Source organism: Centroberyx gerrardi, chromosome 16 (assembly GCF_048128805.1).
Source record: "Centroberyx gerrardi isolate f3 chromosome 16, fCenGer3.hap1.cur.20231027, whole genome shotgun sequence".
Taxonomy (NCBI): domain Eukaryota; kingdom Metazoa; phylum Chordata; class Actinopteri; order Beryciformes; family Berycidae; genus Centroberyx; species Centroberyx gerrardi.
The window spans coordinates 20,156,420-20,180,971 of record NC_136012.1 but is presented as its reverse complement, the minus strand read 5'-3'; the positions used below and the strand labels follow the sequence as shown (position 1 = coordinate 20,180,971).

At 39.9% G+C, this 24,552-nt stretch overlaps 1 protein-coding gene across 1 annotated transcript in view; it reads left to right on the top strand.

Annotated features, from left to right (window-relative positions):
* Nucleotides 1–24,552, top strand: part of enox2 (ecto-NOX disulfide-thiol exchanger 2) — a 168,888-nt gene that overhangs the window by 14,041 nt on the left and 130,295 nt on the right. The gene's annotated exons all lie outside the window — the stretch shown is intronic.

The following is a 24,552-nucleotide window of genomic DNA, read 5'->3' as shown; positions in this document are numbered from 1 at the left end:
ATTAACTCAAACACTTCATGCTACAACTTTTTTGCTGCTTGATACAAAAGGAAAACTCGCACGGTTCTCATTTTCCATGACTAATCTACAAGAGAAGTCTGTCTGATATAACATATTTATAACAGATTTAAGGGTTTGTTATAAGAGTAGCGTATGTTACTTTTCCAGCTTTCGCGGCTCCGAACCGTAGTTGGGAAGCCTCTGGTGTTGTGCTAGCCTACTTTAGCTTAGCCTGGCTCGTAGCTGGTAATAAGCTTTTTACTAAGAGTCCGGACCAACTCTGCAGTGGAGAACTGGCACTTTATTTCGGTACAGCAGCGAACATAATGCACGGCCTCTCGGTGACGTTCTAAGCTCTTTTCCCGCTAACTATGGTAACTTTACTCACTTAGCATCCTGCAACTCACTCTGGCTGCGGCTAAAAACACACTCACTTCCTACCACGTCACCCGTGCAGGTTACCCACAAGGCCACCTTCTTAAAGGGGCAAGGCTTGATAGAGCTATTCAAGTCATTTGGTGAAAATTCCTGTATTTTTTCATATCGCAATATATATCGCAGAAAAAAAAAAATTGCAATGTCAGTTTTTTCCAGTATCATGCAGCCCTAGTCTCTTTCCTTTCTCCAAATTGGTACAAAGATTATTCTCCTTATTTAAGAAACTTGCCACAGTACACAGGGATACATAGTGATAGAATAAAACTAGCTTCATAACTGGCAGGAAAATATAAAAATAAAATATTCTTGGTGCTGACTGCTGGATTGGGATCGATAATGTATTTACGTTAAAATGAAAGATCTGAAACTGTTCAGTGAAAGTCAAAATGCCCGTCGCTAGAGAGTAGTACAAGGGACTAAAGCAATGCTTAAAGTATTTTGCGTGCAGGATATCTACTGTTATTCATCGTCCCATAGGCTCAGGTATAGCTTTGCCTCTCAGGCTATTGATATTGGAATGTGTCTTCCTTCAGATTCAGCAGCAGATAACAGCAGCACCACCTCCTCTAATTGCCTGGTGCCTAGGAACTACTAACTATTGGAGATGCTGGCTGCATGTCAAATACTTGTCTCCCTCTAGATTCTGTGTCTGTATTTGGCCACATACACAAATTAAAGTCCTACGAGTTTGAATGTGGTGCTTCAGATTTTTCTGTCCGCAGTGCAATTATCTGTCGTCAGTCTTCATTTTGCAAGTGAAGACATATCACTTCATTTACATTCGTTAAACGCCTAACCTAGTCAAAATCATAGAATGTCACATCAGAAAAATTTCTGATGTTGATTAGAATGGCAGAACAAAAATGTACATGGAGGCTTTTAGGCTGACAGCCTGATCAGTTATTAGAATCAGTATTCAAGTGACCATCTTAGCTGAGTTGAACTGAACAGGCATTGCTGTTTTGTTGTGCAGCTAGTGGGGAGAAGACATCAACCCAGTGTGCAGCTTCTGTCAAGGCATATCAATGTGCTAAAGGCCTGGCTATAATGGGCTATGGCTACATTTGTCATTTCAACATGATTTCTGAGATCTAATTCTAAAAATGGGATTTTATGAGATCACATCACTGTGTGTCCACACTGGCCCAAAAATGTAATGCGTCTCCTGTGGTTTTATTGTTTCAAATCTGTGTCTGCATTACGTTTTCACACTCTGTCTCTCTCATCTCTTTACATTGCTTGTATGTGTATTGTGGCTGGATTGCATCCATACTATGTATAATTCTCCCAATGCGAGCCTGACCGCTTCCATACCTGGTTTTGAAGATCCAATCCAACATCTGATTTTCATGAGTTCTGGTCTGTCACATAATGCGTGCCGGTGTGATCCGGTGACAAAAGTCACAACTGTAACTGTAGCCATAGGTAGTGGGCTCAGGTTAGCAGTGTGTGGCAGTGCATGGCTCTGTGTTATTCCCACTGTCATGATGCCATTCCTATGTGGCTCCCATGGACATAGATATAACATTAAATCATTTTCTTTGTCGCATTGAAAATTGTCAAATGGCATCCCATGCTGCTGATAATTGCCCTTTTGCAATATGGTTTACTTTCAATAAAGCAGTCTGGAGAGTTGCTGCATTGCTGGCTGGAGGATTAGAAGATGGAGGACATTTCCCGAGTGTGTCATTGGAAAGTTATTGTATTGAAATAGCATCCAGTGCCACTATTGTGATAATGGAGCACATAATGCCTGATGAATGAATGAATATTTAATTTATCACGTCCTGCTGCCAGATACAAGACCATTAAAATGTTTGTGTTTGTTTTTTTCCTTACATTTTTTTTTTACGTTTTAAAAATGTGTTTATGGTGTACAAAATCTTTTAGTGAAATATTTGCCCACATTTCTGTTGCTCTGGGCAGAGCAGAACCCTGACCTGTGTCTCCAGTGACTGTTGGCTGCTTGGGAGTCCTGGCTAAATCACATGGTCAGAGGTTGAAGAAAGTGGGAGCCTTGCATGCTTGATTACAACCTGGGAGGTCTAATTCAAGTTATTCTTCAAATGTGGCACTAAGTGGTTTGCCCTTGTACCTCTAAATTGGTGTGAGCCAAGAGTGTTGAAAGGAACAAACAATTTAATGACGTCTAAGCTAATGGTATTTTTTGAGTTGCATCAATCTTGAGTTGAACTTCATGCTCAGAAATGAAATGTATTCTGAAAAAAATCAACCATGGTACAGAAAATAAGCAGAAACCCTTGTCAAATGAGGAGGAATTGCACTAAACTTGAGTAAAAAAAAAAGGTAAAATCCTATTTTACTCTGCACTGTGTTAATATAGCCTGTGAGTAGTAAAGAGTACTATATGGCAGTCACTATATGCTAATTATTTAAGCCACTGTACATTGGTGGCTTATATAGTCCTTTTATATCATGTTTTTACATAGAATTGAGTTTGCTGTTCACCCAAAGCAGAACAAATCAGACCTGACAAACCTCAGTGGGTGGTCCTAGTCCTCGCACGATTCAGTCACAGAGAATTACCCAAAAGCAGGGGGACTGACAATGAAGGGAGAGGATGACGACCAGCTCTCTGTCTTGTTTCCTCTCATTTTATATTGGCATTTTGAATATTTAGCTTATGCTCTTATACAGAGCGACTAAAATGAGCACAGCAGTAGAATAAGCTTCAGTTTCTAGATCACCAACGTTACAAGCCAGCCAAAAGTAAGGAGTGCAAGGGTCAGAGCCTTGAAGCGCCCTGACAATCTCCTGACAATCTCCAGGCTTGCCTTAGTCAAGATATAACAGAGATATAACTCATCACTTAAGAACGTCTGTCTTTCTCTCCCTCTCTCTTTCTTCTCTCTCTCTCCCTCTCCCGGTTGGTCTTTGGGTCAGTCATGCCAAGCCTTTCTGAGTCCGGAGACAGTCAGAAGGTTTCCGGGGCTTTCAGCCAAGCAGCAACGCAGTGCAATTATCTAGAACTCGCTTTGCTTTCAGTACAGCTTCAAAAATGATTTATGTTGCCTTATGTAAAGAAATTGGGATCCTGGACTCAGATATTGGCTGGTCGCTGATTAAATCCTCATTCTAATTTTACACCTACTAGATTTTGATGTGATACTCAGTAGACAGTGTAATGTCCCACTTTAATGCCCAACAAGGAGGCAAATCGGTCAAAACTCCCCTTTTTTTTTTTTTTAATTGGGCATACAGAAACTTCCATTCCTGCAGTTTTTGAGGAAAACTTTCAAGGTGAAAGATTTGATAAGAGCAGTTGCTTCAATTATGCAGCTCCTTGAGGACTTTGTGCCAGAACAAGAAACCATTTGTCACTGCTAGGGATTTCTGAGTATCTGGTTGTTCAGCCGCTAAATAACAGGAGTCACCGCCTATTAGAGCCACCTGTAACATCCATGTGATAAGAGCTTCCCCACTGTCTCCCCCGTCTCTTTCTCTAAATCATATCCAAAATGTCTGCGTATTTTGATGAGATTCTCTTAGATAGTCTCTGAGAGCAGCTTGCTTGACTCTACACAGCAGCTTGATTATACATATGCACACACACACACACAGAGAGAGAGAGAGCGCCAGAGACACTCAGCAGTGAATGTTCATCAACCTCTTGCTGGTTATTACCGGGAGCAGCCATTTGACATTCGAGAGCGACACAGACACTACTGTCTGAAATCGAGAGGATATTACCTATATTGTCGAGTTACATTCTACAGACCGGTTGAATTGCTGTCAATTTGTATTTCATCAAAATGATGGAGCCATTTTCTGTCAAGTACCATGTGTGTATTTTTCTACTGCCATTTCCACCTCTCGTCTGGTTTAGTTTTGATGCAAAGTGATGTTAAGGCCTACAGGTAATATTCTAAGCAGGTGAAGGCAAGCAGTGTGTAGTGGGAGTAGCCTGATAGTTTAGGATCATTACTCCCCTTCAAAAGCTGATATATCTTTGAATATATCACATCACACCTCCTTTTTGACCACAGCTCTTGGTCTGTGTTTCAATTGGAGGTCCTCTGATTGCCCTTGGTTTCCAATATTTCTCTAGCAGTGCACAATCAAACTACAGATAAATAATTTTCCTAAAATGGCTATTTGTCACTCCAGAGAATCAAACATGTTCTTCTTGATAATCTTAAATTGAACATAAATGAGGTTTTAGGGCCAGGCATTTTTAAGTAGCCTATAGTGTTTTTTATTTGTATTTTTTTTTAAATCAAACTTCAAAAACACAACAAAAAAAAGTTGGCCAGTAGCCTTTTCGTGGCTTAACTTGCCTACTGCTCACAACTATCTGACATTAGGAGGGTCCTGTAAATATAAATTCTCTCACCTTTTACTTAACTGGAAATCATCCACCTTTCCTGCCTGACCTTTTCCTATCAGACCTGTTGTACAGTCTTGTGCCTTTCCAACAGCTGTGTGCATTTTTCTCTAGTGATAAAATGCACATATTTACATTGCAAATATGTAAATTTATCGATAAACTTGCTTATTACTTTCAAACCAAACTTTTTTTCAATTTAAGTCAGTTTTTTTCCCAAGTGTGTTGGGTTGTACAATGCAGCATAGTTGGAATGGTCATTTTCAATTATTTTCTCAGACCATTCCCCTATTTATTTATTTTCCTGGGGTGCTTGTGGCTGTGTTTGTTTTCAGTGACAAGTCAACAATACCACCGTTACAGTTCTGGATAACATTAGAATAATAATTTATTTTACATGCCTACAAAATGGATTTACACCCTGTAGATTTTTATGCCTCTGTGCCGACGATAGCCGTGGCCGAGAACACGATATCTCAGGAACGCCTGGAGGGAATTTCATTACATCTGGCACAAACGTCCACTTGGACTCAAGGATGAACTGATTAGAATTTGGTGGTCAAAGGTCAAGGTCACTGTGACCTCACAAAAGACGTTTTTGGCCATAACTCAATATGCTAATTATGACAAAATTTCACACAAATGTCTAATAGGATAATATGATGAAGTGATGACATTTTATATCCAAAAGTTCAAAGGTCAACTTCACTGTGACATCATAATGTTTTGCTTACCACTGTAGCTGAGAAAACGATCTTGGGTCATTCTACAAAAACGGTGGAAGTGCTGTCACTTACTTTTGCAGACACCAAAATCCTTTAAGTTGGCCTAATAATCACATTAATTATATCCTACTATAAAATGAGGAAAACTCTGTCCTTCTGTCTGTCTGTCTGCATCCATTTTGCTCCTCAACGGGTTGGCCAATCAATCTGAAACTGCACATGGGCATTGAGCATTGGCATAGGCAGGGACTGATGAAGCTGATTTTTCCATTTTCCCAAATTTACGCTGTTAATGCGCATTTTTGGCAAGTCTGCGCGGAGTTGTGGCGCGCGCATCCCCGGAAGTCTGCCGTAGTTGTGGCACACGCATCCCTGGGTATGGACTAGTGTTCAATAAATAAAGACTGTCCTTGCAATGATAAAACAAAGTTTATTGGCGGAGGCATACAACCGCGAGGCGGTTATTTCTAGTTTCAGTATGTGATATTGTGACTCATCGATCTTAGTTGTATCATTTGGATGAGAATGAAATTGTATGCTGTTGGATGAAGTGTGATAGTTCAGTTCACAACTTGAAATATTTGAAAAACTCCTGAAAATTGACTAACAGCAAAACTAAAATTGTCACAAGGGGTGCATGAACTGAGATAACGGGTCTGATATGTAGTTTATTATTGCAGTGAATTCTTTACTTTTATTGAATCAGTAAAACACAGTGACATATTAATTTCATTTGGCGACATGTTCATTACCATGTGAAACGCTCTTTGAAACGAAATATTGGTGCCACCAAATTACATGCTCGTGCCGCTAATGGGAAAATGTCAGTAGCAGCAGCAGCAGCAGCAGCAGCAGCAAAAAATAGAGGTCTTTAGAGCTTTTGAATTTAAGTAACTCTCGCTGCCTGCTTTAATTGCAATCTGGTTCACTGCAAAATTATATGATTATTACTTTTATAGTTTGGCAGCGTTTGCAGAGCAAATATAAGACAAAGCTTATTACGTTCATGCCCACTGTTGTTCAGGGGCCACTAGACTAGATATGCTGCATGTCCTTTTGTAGATTTCAATAGAGCTTAGGTGGTTTTTAAACTGTCAAGGTTGTACTCGTCCTGAATGGCATGGATTTGCTGGATTTCTGCTTTACTGTTTTTGATGTCTGACACCAACTTTGACAGCAAGACAAGTCAAGCTCTGACATGTGCCTAATCATAGGCTTTGTTGCAGTCTGTAGAGCATTTATATAGGCCACAGTGTCATTGTCAAAGGGAAAGAATATTTCTGTTTTGCGTACCAAGCTCTCATCTAGAAATATCTCCCTCAAATGACATATTTAATCAAAGGCTTCTAAAGCCTCAGCCTTGATATATCTTCACTTTATCAAATATATATATAGAATCCAGGTCATGTTTAAACATTAATTTATTTGTTTTACCCTTAGACATTGTGACGTTTCTCTCATGTGGCTGGACTCAAGGAGCATACAGCAGGTGAAGGACACTGTCATTAGTTCACTCCTCTGGGAAAGCCTTACAGAGGAAAAGAAGCCGGAAGGTCATCACAGTATCCATTTGCTCATTTCTTTTTTTTCTTCACCATGGGAACTTCACATAGAGCTCTCTCCCTCTGGGTCTGTGTGTCTCTGCTTCTGGGCCGGCCTAGCCAGTCCTGGTCTAAATTATTGTCCTGGGTATAAATAGGCTGACAGTCTGGCAGGGCCAGGTGGTCTAATCTGCCAGCTCAGTGTCCTGCTCCCTGCCTGGAAGAGTGGTGTGGCACTGAAGTGGATATTTGTCCACACATTGACAATGGCCTCAGTGCCCACAGATGGGCTGGTGACCTGGCACACCTTCACCATGCAGGTCTGTTGATGAATACTTGGCATCAGAGTTACAAGATTTTGTTTTTCCTCTCATGCATAGCAACACCTCATCTTTCATTAAAAATGTAAAAATCAATAGATCTCTTCATAGGGGAGGCGTTTCATTCTACATGAACAGAAGTAATTTCAGGGTTCATTTCTGTTTAACTAACTAGCTCTTGACAGTTTGTTTGTCTTCATGAGATGATTCCAACATTAGGTTTGCCGAGTCTTAAACAACAGATTTGTTTTAACTCCCTTTTGCAAAATCATGTTAAATTAACTCAAAAGCAGTATATAAGCAGTGTGCCAAAGTGTTTTCTACCTTTTTATTGAGTGTGTCTTTCGCTAGTGTAAATTAGTGTTCATGGGTGATATAATTTTATTTTCTGAGGAAAGATGCTGAAAAGGAAATTCATTAGGAGGCATTGTATTCAATTAGGACTCCATGTATCCAATCTCTCCCCACCTGGAAACAATATGGCTGCTGAATATTCAGCGAGACAAGGCTTTCCCCTGGTGACATTTTTTGGAGCAGCAGAAATAACCAGCATCATTGGCTGGTTACTACAGCCTGTCTGCGTTAGTCTTTCATTTCCGCATCATCTCGCCCAATTTTCTGAGCCTGACTTCCTCCACGTTTCAATTCCTTTCTCACTCTCTGAGACTCGGTCGCTCTAGTTTTCTGAGGAAGTTCAATTTGATTGTTAAATTTTGCAACTCAGCAGTATCAGTTGTCCTTTTGGCTTCAATTTGCTGGTGTGCAGAGCAGCCACAGAACTGTCGAGTGGGCCTTCAAGCTTATAGAGAGAGAGATTTTTTGTATTGTTATGATAATAGGCCTATTGTTGTTGATAATTCTTGTGTTATTTGTATTTTGTTGAGCTGGCCTTAATAGAGCCAGAAGTGCAACTCTTCCCTTTATTATTGTTGATTGTTTTAAAATAATTTTGTTTTTGTATTACAGTACTTAGTTAAGAAATATGTTGGGCAAATATAATTATTATCGTCATTATTCAGTTGTATCCCCGTTGCTTCTCCTGCCATTTCCTATCTATCCCAGTCAAACGTTTTCCCCCTCTCTCCATCTTGTTCCTATATTGTCTGTCTCCCTCCCTCTCTTCATCGCTTTCCCCCATCTGTAGTCGTTTCCAGTCAGAGGTGCCAACTTGTCACCAGCAGCAGTGTTAAAGTCTAATGGGTATGGGAGCATTTTCTCTGACACCTGCAGCAAACACGAAGCCTGCTGGGCTGTTGGGAGAACAGAGGGAGTGTTTATCTGGGGAGGCAGGCCTTCCCTCCATCACCGTGCCAATAGAGACGGCAGCGCTGAGCTCCGCGCTCCGCAGGCAGATAAGACCCCAGACAGAGCAGCGCTGCAGCTAGACCCCACTCTCCACAATGGAGAGGAGAACGCAAGATATGTGACTAATAACTCTTGACAGTTTGCTCCAGTTAAATACTTTCCTTTTTGTCTCTGACTTAGTGGTCTACATTTCTATCTATCCACAGCTACAGGTATTCATACTACAGGTGTACATTATCCAAAGCTTAATTTCCTCAAAGAAGCCAGCTGGTTGGAAATGTGTCGGTTTAAGCTAAATTCACATCATGGGGTGAAGACCTACTGTTTAGGCTGACCTCATTTTACAGTAGGCCGATGCGTTTGGGTTTACAGCTTTTTATGGATGTAATTTTAGAATAGCCAATGTGAAACATAATGACCACTTTTACATGCACACAAAAACATGTGATAGGAATAGGGTTGTCACGATACTAGAATTTCTAACTTCGATACAATACCCAGGAAAATATCGATATGCGATACCATTTTCGATACCACGGGGGAAAAAAATCAATTTTCAATCTTTTTTTTTTTAAATATTGTTTTCATGTTAAAATATAATTTTAACATGAAAACAATATTTTAAAGTTGTCTGAGATAAAACAACACATTTTTGATTGACAGGTGTCGATCGCCGTCATGATTTGCTCTTTTTTATTGAGGGAGTGAGCTTATACTGCACAAGCATGTGAAACATCATATTGCCTCCTGGCCTCTGCAGCATAGACTGTAAGCAACTAAGCAAAAAAACACAGACACAGAGACCCAAACTAGCCCCTTAATATCCGACAACGCAGGGGGAAATCCCGGTGCAAACGAGACAGATGGACGGACAGACAGACGCACGCTTCTCCATAACGTAGGCCCGATAAAACTCATTCAAAACTTTGCACTTACACAGCAGATTACCCCTGCTCTAGTCATCAGCCTATCAGAACACTTTTAGCTTGTTGAAGCAACAGATACCCACCAATGATAGGGAAAAATCAGCAGGGCTAGAGTTAGTGGATTATTATTGACAGAATGATTTTAATCGGACATTTCAACGTCCGGTCGAGCCTTCGGACAAACCGGACAGTCCGGGCGAAAACTGGGCATCTGGCAAACCTACTTGGTTTGCTAGCTAAACTAAAACGATGTTCAGGGTACGTTAATGATAAATGTTTAATGCTTCAGTGATGTTGAAACGGGAGCTTTCGCTAACCTCTCGAAATTCTTTATATAGACTGGCGTGTCGGTCCTTAAGGTGCTTCGCCAAGTTTGACGTGTTACCCCCCTTCATCAGCACCACTCTGTAGCATTGTTTGCTGACTGAGGCAACAACCCAGCTGACTGCTACTAGTCAGAGGAGGGGCTGTGGGCAGCGGTGCAGGGTGTGTGTGTGTGTGTGTGTGTGTGTGTGTGTGGCTAGTGGAGGTGGAGAAATATGTTTGATTTTTCATTAAGAGAAAGCACTGCTGGTATCGATACTGTTGCAAATGAGTATTGTATCCGTTTCAAATTTTTAGTATCGATACTTATCGAAGTATCAATACTTTTGACAACCCTAGATAGGAATAAGATTGAGACAGTAATGCCAGTAAAACAGGAACCATGTAAACACCATACTCTCGATTATGTTAGTGCAATTATGCTCTTAGTCGTAGTAAGTGTAATCACAGTTACAACATACACCTCAATCACACTTCTTTAAGTGTGATCAAGTTGTGCCTGTTGGTGACAGAGCTCATGTTGTTCTGTCAGGTGTGCCAGCTCAAAAACACAGTACTCATAATAACCACATGTCATCTAAACGGGATTATTAGGGGAGGTGTCCTTTTATAGAATCATGCAAATGGCTTAATTGCATTATAGTCTTACTCAGACAATTGGTAATAGTCGCATTGTTGCGTGTAAGTAGCATAGCCACTGATCATGCTCCTGAATAAATGTAGTTATTTTAAGTTTTAAGTTCACTAATATATTTTATTAATTTTACTTTGTATTCAGTGTTTTCCCAAAAGCAGATAGGTGGGGTGAGCCATCTCATCTAAAAATGTAATCTGGAATTGGTTTCTGAAGTTTTGTTGTCACATTTTATAAATGTTGTTTCACCTTCCCTCCCTGCCAAGAAACATGTGTTAAGGAAACATTAACACTGTAGGGTTATCATTTAAAATCTTGGGATCTAGACACCTGATAACAAATTAGGGATGTGCCCAAATCCATTTAGTGCCAGAAGATGACTGGGCCATCCAGCCTGTCACAGTCTAAACGAATATTCAGATATATAATGCATGCCAAAAATTATAAAGCTTAAAGCACATTATTGATAAAAAAGAATCACTTACGGTTCATCAGTTCAGCTTCTTTCACACTTCCAAGGAGCTTGCACAGATGTTGTCATGATAGTTTGGCTAGGACCGCCTTCCTCGCTTGGAGAAATTGCTGGATGCTTTTTGAGATGATTCAATATAGTTGTTGTGGAGCCATGGTACAACAACTCTGTTCAACTTACCTCACACTGAACAAGATTGTCCTTTACTTTGTAGAAATTAGTCACACTGGGCTTTTGTTGACATAATTGCTACTGAAAGCAGCTAAATGAATATTAGAGTGTGGATGTTTTTAAATTTTTTTTTTAAATGACGCCACAACCTTTTATAGCAGCTTCTCTATGGCCACAGCTCTTACTCAAATGTTTGAGCGCTGCATGGTTACCTCCACTGTGTTAAAATTTTAATGATGTATTAATGGCCTAATTACAAAAGCTGGCAGTTATCCCCATGAATTAATATTTGAATATTCAGTTTTTATTACCTATCCCAATAACAAAGTTGTTTCTCTTACCTGTTCCATTAATCAGAATGGAACATGAAGTCAGTGCCTTCCTATCTCTTCTTTTATAAGGTTCTTAGGCTCCATTATTTGTACTGCATGTCCACTGCATCTTCACAAGGCCTTGTGGGAAATAGCCACAGCCAGTGTCTGGACTGGGGAATCAGCACCATGTTTGGCCAACCATGACAGGCAAACTTAAATCATACAGTGCCAGAAGATGACTGGGCCATCCAGCCTGTCACCTTGAATATAAAGGGAGGATTTATCTCATAAGACTCAGATATGACTGGGTATAATGCAGACTAAAAATAGGCAGGTCTGAGCGGAAGTAGTGTCTGCATCCTTTTCCTCCTTTTCTACGCTTTGATACACCCACACTATAGAGCTTGTCAATATTTTTTTATACAGAATGCAACTAAGGGTCATTAATTTGTAAATTTGGCCAAGGGCCAGATTTTTGTCCAGGCAGACTGTGGGCTGGAGTAAATAGTCTATACCATTTTGAATTCTCGCTGGACTAGGTTAAACATTTCTGAATGGTTCAAGCCTTGCGTGAAATCCATGTTCTGAGATAGTGGACGAATGATCCATAACGGTAGGTAGTTATTATACAATGGCTTTGGACTTACTATTGGTCCATAGCCTCAACCATGCCTAAGCATAAAGAGAGCAGGCTGTTCACTCTGATTCCTTAAGGGGAAACTCATTTGGCATGGGTCACCTCATGTGACCGAAATCTTTGCTAAAAGCAAAATGAGAAAACAGAGCCATTCGGATGATTCCATTTTTTCGTTTTTGTTATTTATTGTGTGTGTCGGCATAAGTGTTTGTGCTTGTCTGGCAAGAAATTAACTTAGTCACAGTGGCCCTAGACAATAGCAGGCAGGAATTGCTGAGCCTAATGCAGCACTCTGGGAACAGTAAAGTCATTTCGCTCCAGCAGACCACTTAATAGCTTTGGCTGATGCAGAGTTTGGAAATCCATCAGTCAATTGGGCCAGACAGAGATGAGCAGTCAGAGTGCCAAGCCCAGTATTTGTGGAAACAGGTAGCCGGACAATGGAGCTACTTTCATCATGAGTTGTGATCATATAAGGTCACCTAACTTTAAATTGGATTTCAAAGATGGCATGATTACAAAAGAACTGTGTGTTAAAGGTAACATAGTTTTGACATACAGGCCTAGAGGACATCATCTATATTTTTGATGCAGAGTCTGAACTTGAACTGCTCTTTGAACCCTCTGACTAATGGACAGCTGTTGCTTCTCTTTTGGCTAGTGAGTGTGTGCTGACACATGGAGAGGTCATGTTGGGACCTCGGGCATGAGAAATAAGGAGCAGGAACACTAGCAATATGTACACTTTCAAGCAATATGTAGAACCGGACTTGACATTTTTCGTTCTACAAAGTTTTACAAACACATATGTTTTCTTTGAGAATATACTGTAGGTCTTGTCTAATGTTTGATACTTGAATGTTTGAATGCAAAAAGTAATCTCTGGAAAGTGCAGTGCAAAAACAGCACAGCAATGACTGCTTATCATGATGTCATCTATATCGATCGAGCTCGAGGATTGTCACTTTCTGAATGTGTTATGCTCATGTTTTACTTTTGCAGGGAGAGTATCTAAGGCCATGGCCACACTTGGCATTTCAAAGCAGTTTTTGAGATCTGATTCTAAAGATCAGATTTTGTGACTCAAGTGCACGCTTGTGATCTCTTACACTTAAAATGTCTGTTATTAGATTAGATCAGATGGAATTTTTCAGCTTTTAAGGTCCTCACAGCAGAGAGTAAGACAGATAAGAATAAGGGAAATAGAGAGTACTGAAGATAATAAAACAATTATAATAACCAAACACTTTGAAAATACTGCAACAAATAAAAATACAGCATCGTCATTGGCAGACTTACAGGCTGAAGCACATGCGGAAGTGTGCATTGCTAGTTATTCACAATATTAGGCAGGGTCTGAAAATACAACCCACCTGGTCAAATTTGTCGATCAATTTGTCTATGAATATTTTGTCTATCAATTTTTCTATGAATAAATCAACTACAGACACCTGCCACACTGCCTGGTAAGTTCTGAGATAACATTTGAATGCCTTGGTTATATACAGTCTTTGTTGTATGCCTGTTTTCAAACTTTGTCCCTGCTAACCACCTTACACTCGCTCTAACCATGAGCCAATCAAGCAAAACAGTGGCTCTGTATCACACAGGCTCCTGATTGGCTACACCAAGCGGTACAGTCTATACTTCTGTTTCTCTACTGCCTGGATGGCTAACTAGTGTAAAGTTAGTTGAAACATTATTCCCATGTGGCAAGTCCACTTCATAATGAATTACAAATCTGATCCGTTGTGTAGTGAGTGAGCAAGGTTTAAGTTAAAAGCTGCTCTTGTTTCTTTATTACATGTTTCGCAAGGTACTGATTCCATGTACAAAATAGCGATAACATTTCTGTGAAAATTGTGTATTAATTATTTTGGCCGGTAAACATTATTCTTTCCAGGTAAATATTTTAGTTTACCAGTCCTTGACACTGTTGTTAGGTGTACAGGTGGGAGAGCACATATACAGAAATGTTTCCAGACATGGAAATGTGTATTGTAAACTATTCACATGAACATTATTTATTTGATAGCAATCATTTCTTGGCTAGCTGGTTGCTCAAACCCAACCAGCTAACAAGCTGCCTGGCTGCCTCACATCTCTACTGCTAGCTTGCTAGCTAGCTAAATTTAATTCAGCTTAACGTTAGACCATCAGTCTACACAGATTATAAAGAGAGGATACATATTGTTTCTGTGCATTTCTATTTGTCAAGTTACTATAGCCTAACATCTCATAATTATGTTACCTATAATGCTTCCAAGACTAGTCTGAGTCAAAGGGGCCTCAGGTGCTGTAGCTGACATAGCCAGTCTGGAAGGAGGTTAGTAAATTAGTGAATCACATCAGCAGTTCAAGAATCTGGCTTCTCTATTGACTTAGACCTGCCTTGGAGGCACTATAGACCACTAATCAGTCGTGATGTTCCGACCAGGATTTTTTTGGGGGCTGATACCAATGGTTTATTTCATGTAAGCAGAACTGGCCGATATCGATCGATGTAGCAATGCAGATTTAATCTCTTTATAACTGTTGGCTACAAGCTCTAGAACGCAACTAAATAGGCGCAGAAACGTGGCTGCTGCCTTTGGGAATTAGGCTTTTATTTTTTGTCGCTTTTCCTTCAATGCACCGACAGGGCTGGATGCTAGCCTGCACTATTTTGTGGATAAATCTCCAGTATGCACGTTTATCTCAACTCTGATGAGCCTAAATGCATCCTGGCATGATCGGATTATGAAATTTGCACTTAACCGACAAGTCTAACCGTATACCTAAAACAATTTCAACCCCTTATGTATGTAATTTTGTAATTCCCTCTTGTCATCATGCGGGCAGGAAGGCATGACACCTGGGCAGACTGCGTGTCAGTCTAAGGGGACTGCCTGTCAGTCTACCAGGCTTCCAGCTAACCTCAGTGTCAGCAGGCTGAACTGACTGGTTAGGATTGCAGACACATTGCCACCGATGAAGTAAATGACCTCAGGTAGTGCAATCAGCCTTGATGATAGTGCTGGGCAATATGAGGGAATTGGTATTCATTGTGTCCGCTTCCGACAATGAATTATTTATGCTTTGCTTGAAGGTACAGCTAGGTTTAGTGAGGAGAGGAATGACTGCAGCGGGGTAAGTGGTGGGAAGAGAAATAGAAGAATGTTAAGAGCGACAGAGAGCCTTGTCTTTTATTGTCATAGCAGCAGTGTTAAACAAATAGTCCAACAATTCAGTAGTTGCTCATGGATATGGGTTATTATCTCCATTACCATTCTTACTCAGCGCAAAACATCAGCTGATCCTGTCAGAGTTCAGAGATTAAACTGCATTGGAAATGTGAGTGTGCTTAACATAGGATAAAAAAAGTACAGTTTGAATTATGTTAACGTAAGCAAAAATATTGAGGGCCAAGCATGAAATATTCAATGGATTCAAATTTTCAGGAGCCTATTCAAATCACTTGCCCTATTTCTTATTTGTAGATATGGAAGCTTTTCATGTGTTGCTAATATTGTTCCTGGATTTTCATCACTGATTTATTGAATAACCATAAAACCTTATAATGTGGCTGAATTTTATTTGTATAGTAATTTGTAGTACAGTCTTGAACCTAAGAAGTGAATTCAGTCTCACTTCAAAAGTGATTGTGTGACTTTCATATAACAGCATGCCGCCCAATTTCAAGAGCCATGCAGTTTAATCCCAGATCCTGAAGACCTAACTATCTTGAGGTTTAATTATGGCGTGGTGTGCTACACAGTTCCTCTTTTTCATTCGAAGCAACTCATACCTCTTATCAGAGGTGGCTTCAGTGTTGAGACAAGGTAATTAGCCGTTAAGACTCGAGCTTAAAATATGGAGCAGAACAGACTCATCAGCTTTTCAATCAAAAGGCTGTGCACTCTGGTCTGGGCCTGGAGGGAACACACAATGGACCAGCTGAATGAGGATGTCTCCTCATAACTTGCAGTTATTTGACTGAAATCTCTGACTGGGAGAAGGGAGAGTGTTATTTCATTATTATGAGTGACAGCAACATTTATTTATTTTTTTTGTTGTGGAGCCTTGGAGCACAAAAAACATACACTGAAGTGCCAATCAACAACGCACTTCTGAAGTTCCAACTTTTCATTTACTTTATTCAGAGCAAAAACAATATAGTAAACTAACTAAATAAATAAATAAGGCAATAATAAAAATAATAAAGAGGAGGAAAACAAGGAAAAAAGCCATTGTGGTCATTTCTTATGACTTACTCCGCATCCCACATACATAATATTTCAATGCACAGTAACAGTAATACAGGGCAATACCATCTTGAAGTCAGTGAGTCTCTTATAGTTTCCCTGAGGAACGGCACTTAGAGGCATCTTTGCCACGATGTAAGAGAGTTTATCAAAGGTTTCCATACTGTAGTAAAAATCCTCTAAATATCTCCTGGTACTACTGAGTGACTCCTTGTTCATAATCCAGAAATGTGTACTTTGATTGATTCTCTTTAGATAAGGTATAATTTGAACTTCTTTTCAGACTTATCACAGAGGAAAGTCCCTTCATGACTATTCCCTACTTGATAATGATTTTCCCTCGTTAATATTTATGCGCCTGTCTCAAGCTGTAGGGAGACATTAGGCATAAAGATGGGAGTGTCTGCCTTTTAGCAGCAGTATTGGCCTCCCTGTCTCCTCTCTTCCCCCTCTACAGTATATACATGTGCCCTCCTACCTTTCTTCCCTGACATGAGTATTCGTGACAGGGAGAGCTGAGCCCCATCTACTCCTTCACACGCAAGACTGCTTTTTTGTACCCTTATTTACCAAGGGTTAGTCAACATCGCTGCTCGTTTCCAGCCATACCCGGATACACATTCACACAGTTGCACACATTCACATCAGGGATTTTGCCAGTACAACCACCGCAGATTCTAATAATCAAACTTTTTAGAATAAGCTTGCCTCTATTACCCAAAAGCTACCATTTTAAGGCTTATTTTAGAGATAATAAAGCCTTAACTTTTCCTGAATGGTGACGCAACATTGTGTGTTTTTATTACCATCTCTAGTTAGTCATTCAACTTCTTTGCCACAATTATGAATATGGTCATTCTGTTCTCTCTTTGTCAGAGTTTGCCTAATTAACATGATAAACCAATGGCAGATGCCTGTGATTTTTATTTTTATTTTTTTTTCTGGAAGGAAACTAATACACACAGTAATGATTTGGCCATCTAAACAGTTGCCTCTGCTTCTCCAGCTGGTATTAAATGTTTATTTTTCCTTTTTTTTTCTTTTCTTTTTTTTCTTTTGAGCGAAATTCAATGTCTTTTTGGCACTGCCAAATTCTGTCCGGGGCTGGAACTCACCGTGTGTGTGTGTGAGCGAGAGAGAGAGAGAGAGACGGGGAGAAAATGATTTCCCCAGCCTCTTCATTGGCCATGGATGCAAAGAGAACACGTGGCTATGGTTGTTAAACAAGACGCACTGGCTCCCAGCCCACTCGTAAATAACGGAGTGAAAGGCTCTCCCAAGCCCGCCTTCAGTGGAGCGGTCCAGTCAATGAGGTTGTCTCCTATAACCAGCACTGAGGCTGTCAGTTACGGTGCTTTTGTGTCTCAGAAAGATTACAAATTACTATGAAAGGAGGCTGGGCTAGGGTCATTAATTTCTTTATCACCCATATTTTGTAACATGAAGAATGCTTTTTTTTTCACCATACATGACCCCCCCATGGATATCTCAGACATCAGTACTATCTATCCATGTGTCCATGGGCAATATGGGCGACAACTGATGGTACTGTGTGTGTGTTTTGGATGGTGACAATATATATTACTTTATTTTTGTTGCAATTTCAATTGAAAAACATTTGATTACCAAGGCCAAAAGGGCCCAAAAATGCAGCTACTTTCATATTCTGTATACACACTGAAATATTTTCACTTTTTTTTTTATGTAACACTTTAACAGCCACTATACCAAAGCTATAGGCCTCTGCAAGTTTTTCAATATCCTTAGAATACCATTTCCACATGCGCTTGAGGATGCCTGCATGCTTCTTGCTTCTTGCTTCCTCGTACTTACAAGTTTGTTTCATGTCTAGGTGTGATTAAAAAAATGGTGTACTTATATGTTTTGGCCCCCTGGGTATGACTGTTGACATTCGCAGAAAATTGTTTTCTGCACAACATCAGAGTTTTCAATCTGAACCAGGTCCATCCAAGTGATGGAAGATGCACCATTCATTTAACAAGTTCTCCCTCTTTGATCATCGGTTGGCTGGGGAATAGCAGATCCGCCTGCTTTGTTCGCACTGCCCTCTCATTGCCCTCTCGCTGCTCTCTGGCTCGTTGCCCAGCCTAAGTATTGTTAATCTTTTGTGACATGTGACATGTGACATGCGTAATGTTAAATCTATAGTTTAATGTCAACACGACCTCACAAGTGACTCATCAGTTGGTAGAAATGGTATGGAGAAAATCCATACATATCTCCTGCTGTGCCATTTCTACCATTATATCCCCCACTGCTGTATAAAGGGAATGTCAACAGTTTTTTAAACCTTCTCCATACAAACAATGTTTCTTAATCAGTTTGTTAACTGAACAAATATTATGACAAAATCTTTAATACACACAATGAGCACAGATGACTGCTGCGGTGTTTTTGTGTATTCATTTTATTACAACCATTTTTATATCTGGGCATCATATCTTGCAGCACGATGCCGCTGCCAGCTTTCAAACATGTCTTGTTTCCCTGTGTGTAGGAAAGCTTGACAGAGTCATCTCTTCAGCATGTCAGCAGGGACTCATTAACAAACACTGCACCACATAGTTCGCCTGGAGTGAGAACAGGTCCCTCTGTGTTTTTATTAGTACATGTATAGCTTTTATTGTATGTATTTTGTATGTATTTTATGTGGTTATATAGATGCTGTAGTATATCGATGGTTTGACTTCAGAGGACATGCGTTATTGTAAATTTTGGATGTAGGGAAAGAATGGCAGAAATAACAATATACAGTAATAGATTGGATGTGTTAATTCCCAGAAACCACTTGTGATACAGTATTTGACAATGCAAGGGTTTTCCATGTCCCTAATGTGTTACTACTGTATAAGGCCATAATGCTCGTCAAAAAGGAATTGTTTATCAGTTTGCTTATAAAATTAACCAGCGAGAGTAGAACAAATGGTGAGCACACATTCCCAAACACACATGTACTCGCACCTTTTTTTATCCTGTCTGTAACAACGGCAACAACATGAACTGTTTCGGATAGAGCGTTCACATGTTATATGTTTTTCAACCTTATATAAACCATTGGGAGTTCTTTATAGCGTTTATTGATCTGGACAGAGTTATAGAATATATAAAGGTTATTATTTTCAAGACTTATATGCAAATATGACTGATTATTGTAGGTGAAATATGTGTGCCCTGACTGATACCTGGTACCAAATACTCTTATGTTCTATGTTAGAATCAGACTTGTGTTTTTAGATGATTTGTGCAAGTTCAGCATCTTTGTAGCTGAATGAGTCTCTCAGTGAGCAAGTGTTTCTTTCTTTCCTTTCAGTGTAAAAAAAAATCCAAAAATCTAACAAGCTCTATTATTCAGTTACACAATACCATGACATAATGATCATCTGCGGTTTTACATTCCTGTTTGTATCTATGGATATGCTGAAGCAAACCATGAGCGATAGGTGCATTTGTTGCAGAGCAGTAACTGGAGATTCCTGTGCAATCGAATGCTGCAGAGAGTTAATGTGATACCATTAGTTTCTCCCAGAAGATAGGGCTAGCGTTTAGTAATGGCAACAATTAATGCATATATTCAGCGAAAAAAGTGTTTCATTCCTCTACCCACAAGCTGCCTAATTCCCAGACAACCCCAAGATATAGTCCATTAAATCTGCTTCTCCACAGAATTAAGCCAACATAGGCTACATAGCATTGAGTAAACACAATCATTTATTTTATCTTTACTCTCTTCTGTGACTCATGGATGCTGAAAATTATGCTCTTTTTTCCTCCATTGAATCACACGCAATGAAATTAAATGAATCCTCTGCAAAACAATATTCTAATGTCGCGCATCAGCCCTTTGCTTGCAGCGGCAGTTAGTTGCCATGACAGTGACACATGAGGATAATAATTTCTCTACAAAAAGTAGCGTACATCACCTCAAAAGACACCAGCATGCTTCACTCAGTTCGCCAGTTGTCAACAACGAATGGAAGGAGGTCACACAACTACAGCAGGTACTCATACAATATTCACGCCACGTTGCACTGCTGTTTGATTGGCATTCCTGAAAAGCTAAGGTCAAGGAGTCTCAAAGGTAGACTGCTGGTGTAAAATTACAAATAATATTTGCATCTAGAGAATAATATTTTCCAGGCATCATTATATAAGCCCACTTTCGAAATTAGATTCACTGTTATGGATCTTTCACTGATTGCTGTTTGAGAAGATGGCTGAAGCAGGTGGCAAAAAAAAGAAAAGCAGACAGTCATTTATTTGAGGAGATGCACAGGGTGAGGAAGAGAATAAACAGTGGATTTTACATATTTAGACATTATTCAGGAAAATGGGTGCCGTGTCGGCTCGCATTTTGAAGGTGCTGGTAATCACTTTATTTGTTGGCTGAACAAGTGCTGGTTGGCACAGTAAGAATGCAAACAAAGCTGTGGGAGATTTGAATGATGGACGTCTCTCTAAAACGAAAGATAACTGTGGATTTTGAAGCTGAAATGTAAAAATAGACAGCTAAATAACTAAACAACTAAATAAACATTTGGTCATTTAATAATACTTTTACTAGTGATCGTAAAAGATGAAATCCGAAAGTAGCAAAATAGGATTGTGTCCTAGAAAAAGCTCATTATTGGAGCTTTAAAAGAAATTACACCAGTAGGTAGATTGCAAGTGTTGAGCCCACTGCTAAATTTATGACCATAGTGTAGAGGCTGACACAATACCATCACAACAACAAATATAATTATTGGTGGAGGTGTAGCTTAGCTGTGCAACATTAAGGGGGTGAATGGCATAATGAGCACAGCTCTTCAGTGTGTTCAGTATTTACTTCAACAAAGCACACATGGTTCTATTTATGAGCACTTCTGCTTTTTACCCTACTTGAATGCATTGTACACATTTCCATGATTTTCAAACAAATGTAAAAAACCTGCAAGCCTCTTTTTGTTGCCTCTGTGTAGGAGATGAGGTACTTCATCACAGAGATAAGCATGCAGGCTGAGGCACAGTTGCAGGAAAGGAAAGGGACGAGAGGGTTGCTTGTGAAGTATGGATCAGTTCTGGTGAAGTTAGTATGATTAATCCAGTGCTGGGGAATTGATGCAGAGTCTGTGTTGGCTTTTGCCGCTCTGGGCTGCTGTTTCCCAACTGTGGAGACAGAAGATGAATGGACCTGTATGAGCTGTTGTGTGGTATCTCCCTTCTCCATCACAATGTGGGCCGGTTGACTCTGATAATCCTCTCTTCACCGAGGGGATCCTCTGATCTCTGCTAGACACAGGTGTCTGGCCTCTGTGCTTTCATTCAGAATTCGTCAAGATGACTAATGCACTCAGCTACGTGTGAAAATACACGTAGTCTAGGCTAAAACTCAAAACACCCTCTGAATGATAATGAATAGCTCTAAGGTTGATGTAGGGAGGGCGCACAAGAAACATTACATTGAATTGTATTTTGAAGCAGTATAACTGACAGATTGTTTCCCATTTGCCCTATTGATTTACCAGTTAAACATGAACAATCATCAATAAGCATTGCGTGTGCAATGCCCCCCGAGACATATTTCTGACCACTACAAAATGACACCAAACTATCATCACACCTTTCATCAATTTACGGAAATTGTGTTGCACTAACTAGTTGCCTAGCTGATTGTCTAAGCCTCGTTTCGCATTTTGAGAAATAGCTCAGGGTATATTTCTCTTCTTTTCCCCGAGAAAAAATATATCTGTTTTTCCATTTTAATAGCATCCATGGTCTCAGCAAGACTGTCTGCACAACACACTTTTCTCTGTAGCCTTTGTCCTCAGTCGGAAGCTTGCATTTAAGCCTGGATCTGAATCACAATTTCAGAGATGGATTTCAAAGAAAAATGTGAAACTTCTTCCTTCCCAGACCTCTGCTTCATTCATAATCATTAGGCTACACATTTGCTCTAGTTAGCAACTTGAATTCTTCCTAACACAAAAAATATTTAAGGACTGTGGGTGGGTAGAAATGAAAAATGTCTGTAATAGTAAATGTGTTAGGAACGTGGGTGCTTCAAGAGTGATGAGTGCCATTTGTTGTTGTGCTTACAATGCCTTTGAAAAAAAGGATTTTCTTTATTTCTCCAATTAAGAAAACTGATATTTTTTTTCAGATCAAAATGACTGTCATAATTCTTCCAAAGTTTGGGCTAATGTGGTTTTGATGGTGAAATGTTAACCTATATTCCTCTGTCCTACTCACAATGGGAGCGGGTATGTGTGTAATTCTTCTCATTAGCTGTGATTTCTTAGGGGCTGGAGTTTCATTTTGCACTTGTCATTACTGTGGTGGTGGATGGTCTGCTCTCGGCATTTTCTCTGCCTTGCCACTCGGTGTTTCACCTACAGATCGAAGTGCCTGGGCCACAAGGTTTAGGTCCTGCATCACAAATTAATGCAACATGTTGTACAGAATGAGCTGTTATTCTGTTCTGCTGTTTATCGGTATACTACTGTACAGTAGTGTGTTGGAAAAGAGTAACACACTACTACAACACACTACAGTAGTGTGTTGGACATTAGAATAATAGTAGGTCTAATTGTTTTGCATTAGCCTGGCTGACATGCACCTCAAGTACTATTTACGGTTGAACTAAGTCAGACTCAAGTTAAAGTTCATACCAGGATAATTTAGTGCAGAGTTAAAAGGGCAAGCCATAACTCATCCATAACTGTAACATTTATTCGAGTCAACAAAGACAAAAACAATATTTAGGTTGTTTGCTTTTCTCAGTCGAGGACCAGCACTCTATTTGATTAATTAGTAACATTTTTACACACTTTTGGATTTTGACATTGCCCTAACAAGCCATTATGTGGGGAACAAGGGCTGCAGACCATCATGTAAGAAATAAGGGTTCTGTTTCTGCCAAAGGTGATGTTTTTTTTGTTTGGTATTTATAGAAAATGTGTCTGCTTCATGGAGCCTGAGCACAAGTCACTGTTTTGAGGCATTGTTCTGTTTCTCTCGGCCTCAAAATTTCTTTTAATTCATTCTACTTTGTTTTCAACATTGAAATCAGGCGGATAAGAGCAAATGACTGGGCATTCACTCATAAACATCTACTCGCCATATAATAAGTTCTAGAGGTTCATCAAATGTCATCAGATTGTCTCTGGTGAATCATATCCGTTTGTTTGGAGACTTCACAAAACTGTCACCAGTGTTAAAAAACGACAGTTCATTATGGATTTTGATGGCACTTTAGACAAATATATAAGTGAAAAGACTAGAGTCTATTGGAATCTACTTCACAGCCCGTGTTTCTGGCCAGTTTCCCTTCATAAAGAGGAAACTTGTTAAGGGGTTTGGACTCTGACAACACTGCTGTTGTTTCTGTCCTGTTGGCCATTATTCACTGTGACAGGGAAGGTAAAAGTAATGAACAGTTTTGTCGCTGTGTTGGAGCTAAACCTGGGCTTGCCCTGGCTCAGGGGGCCAGGAAGAGGTGTGTCTTTGAAGCTGAGCATCGATGGAGTGTTGTGGGTAGACCACAACACTTTCTAATGCAATTCTAATGCTGGTAAAAGTGCAAATTGGTGAGTTAAACACCATGATTGTGATTTTAAAAATCTGGCAATAATATATATATAGTGTTTTACCTTTCATTGGCTCAGTAACATAGTCTGATAGATCAGAACAGTTGCCCATAATTCACTGCCATGCTTCCATCTGGGACCAAGCCAGTAGAGCCAGGATTTGTTCTTGTTCTCAGGCAGAACTGACTGAGGCCCAACTCCACTGTTACATTACCTCAATGCCACTGATAGGGCAGGAACAGGTCACAGAAGAATGGCTGCAAGAACATGAAAGTAGAGACACAAATTCTCTTCAGGCTGCGCTGTAGGAATGGACAACAGAGGCAGCATGTTATGTATATCAATGCCTTACCTTGAGACAAAAAAAAACAACATTGCAGATCAAAGTTTTTCACACACTACTTCTCACGCTTGGCTTCTGGCATTTCAATGAGAGGTTGGATAGAGAATGAAAGGCTATGTGAGGGAGGGGGGGGGATTTCATTTGGTTTGATCTTAAACACGTCAGAGTATTGTAGTCTTCTACCAAAAAAACAAAACAAAAAAATCAAGATATGTTGGGCAAATTAG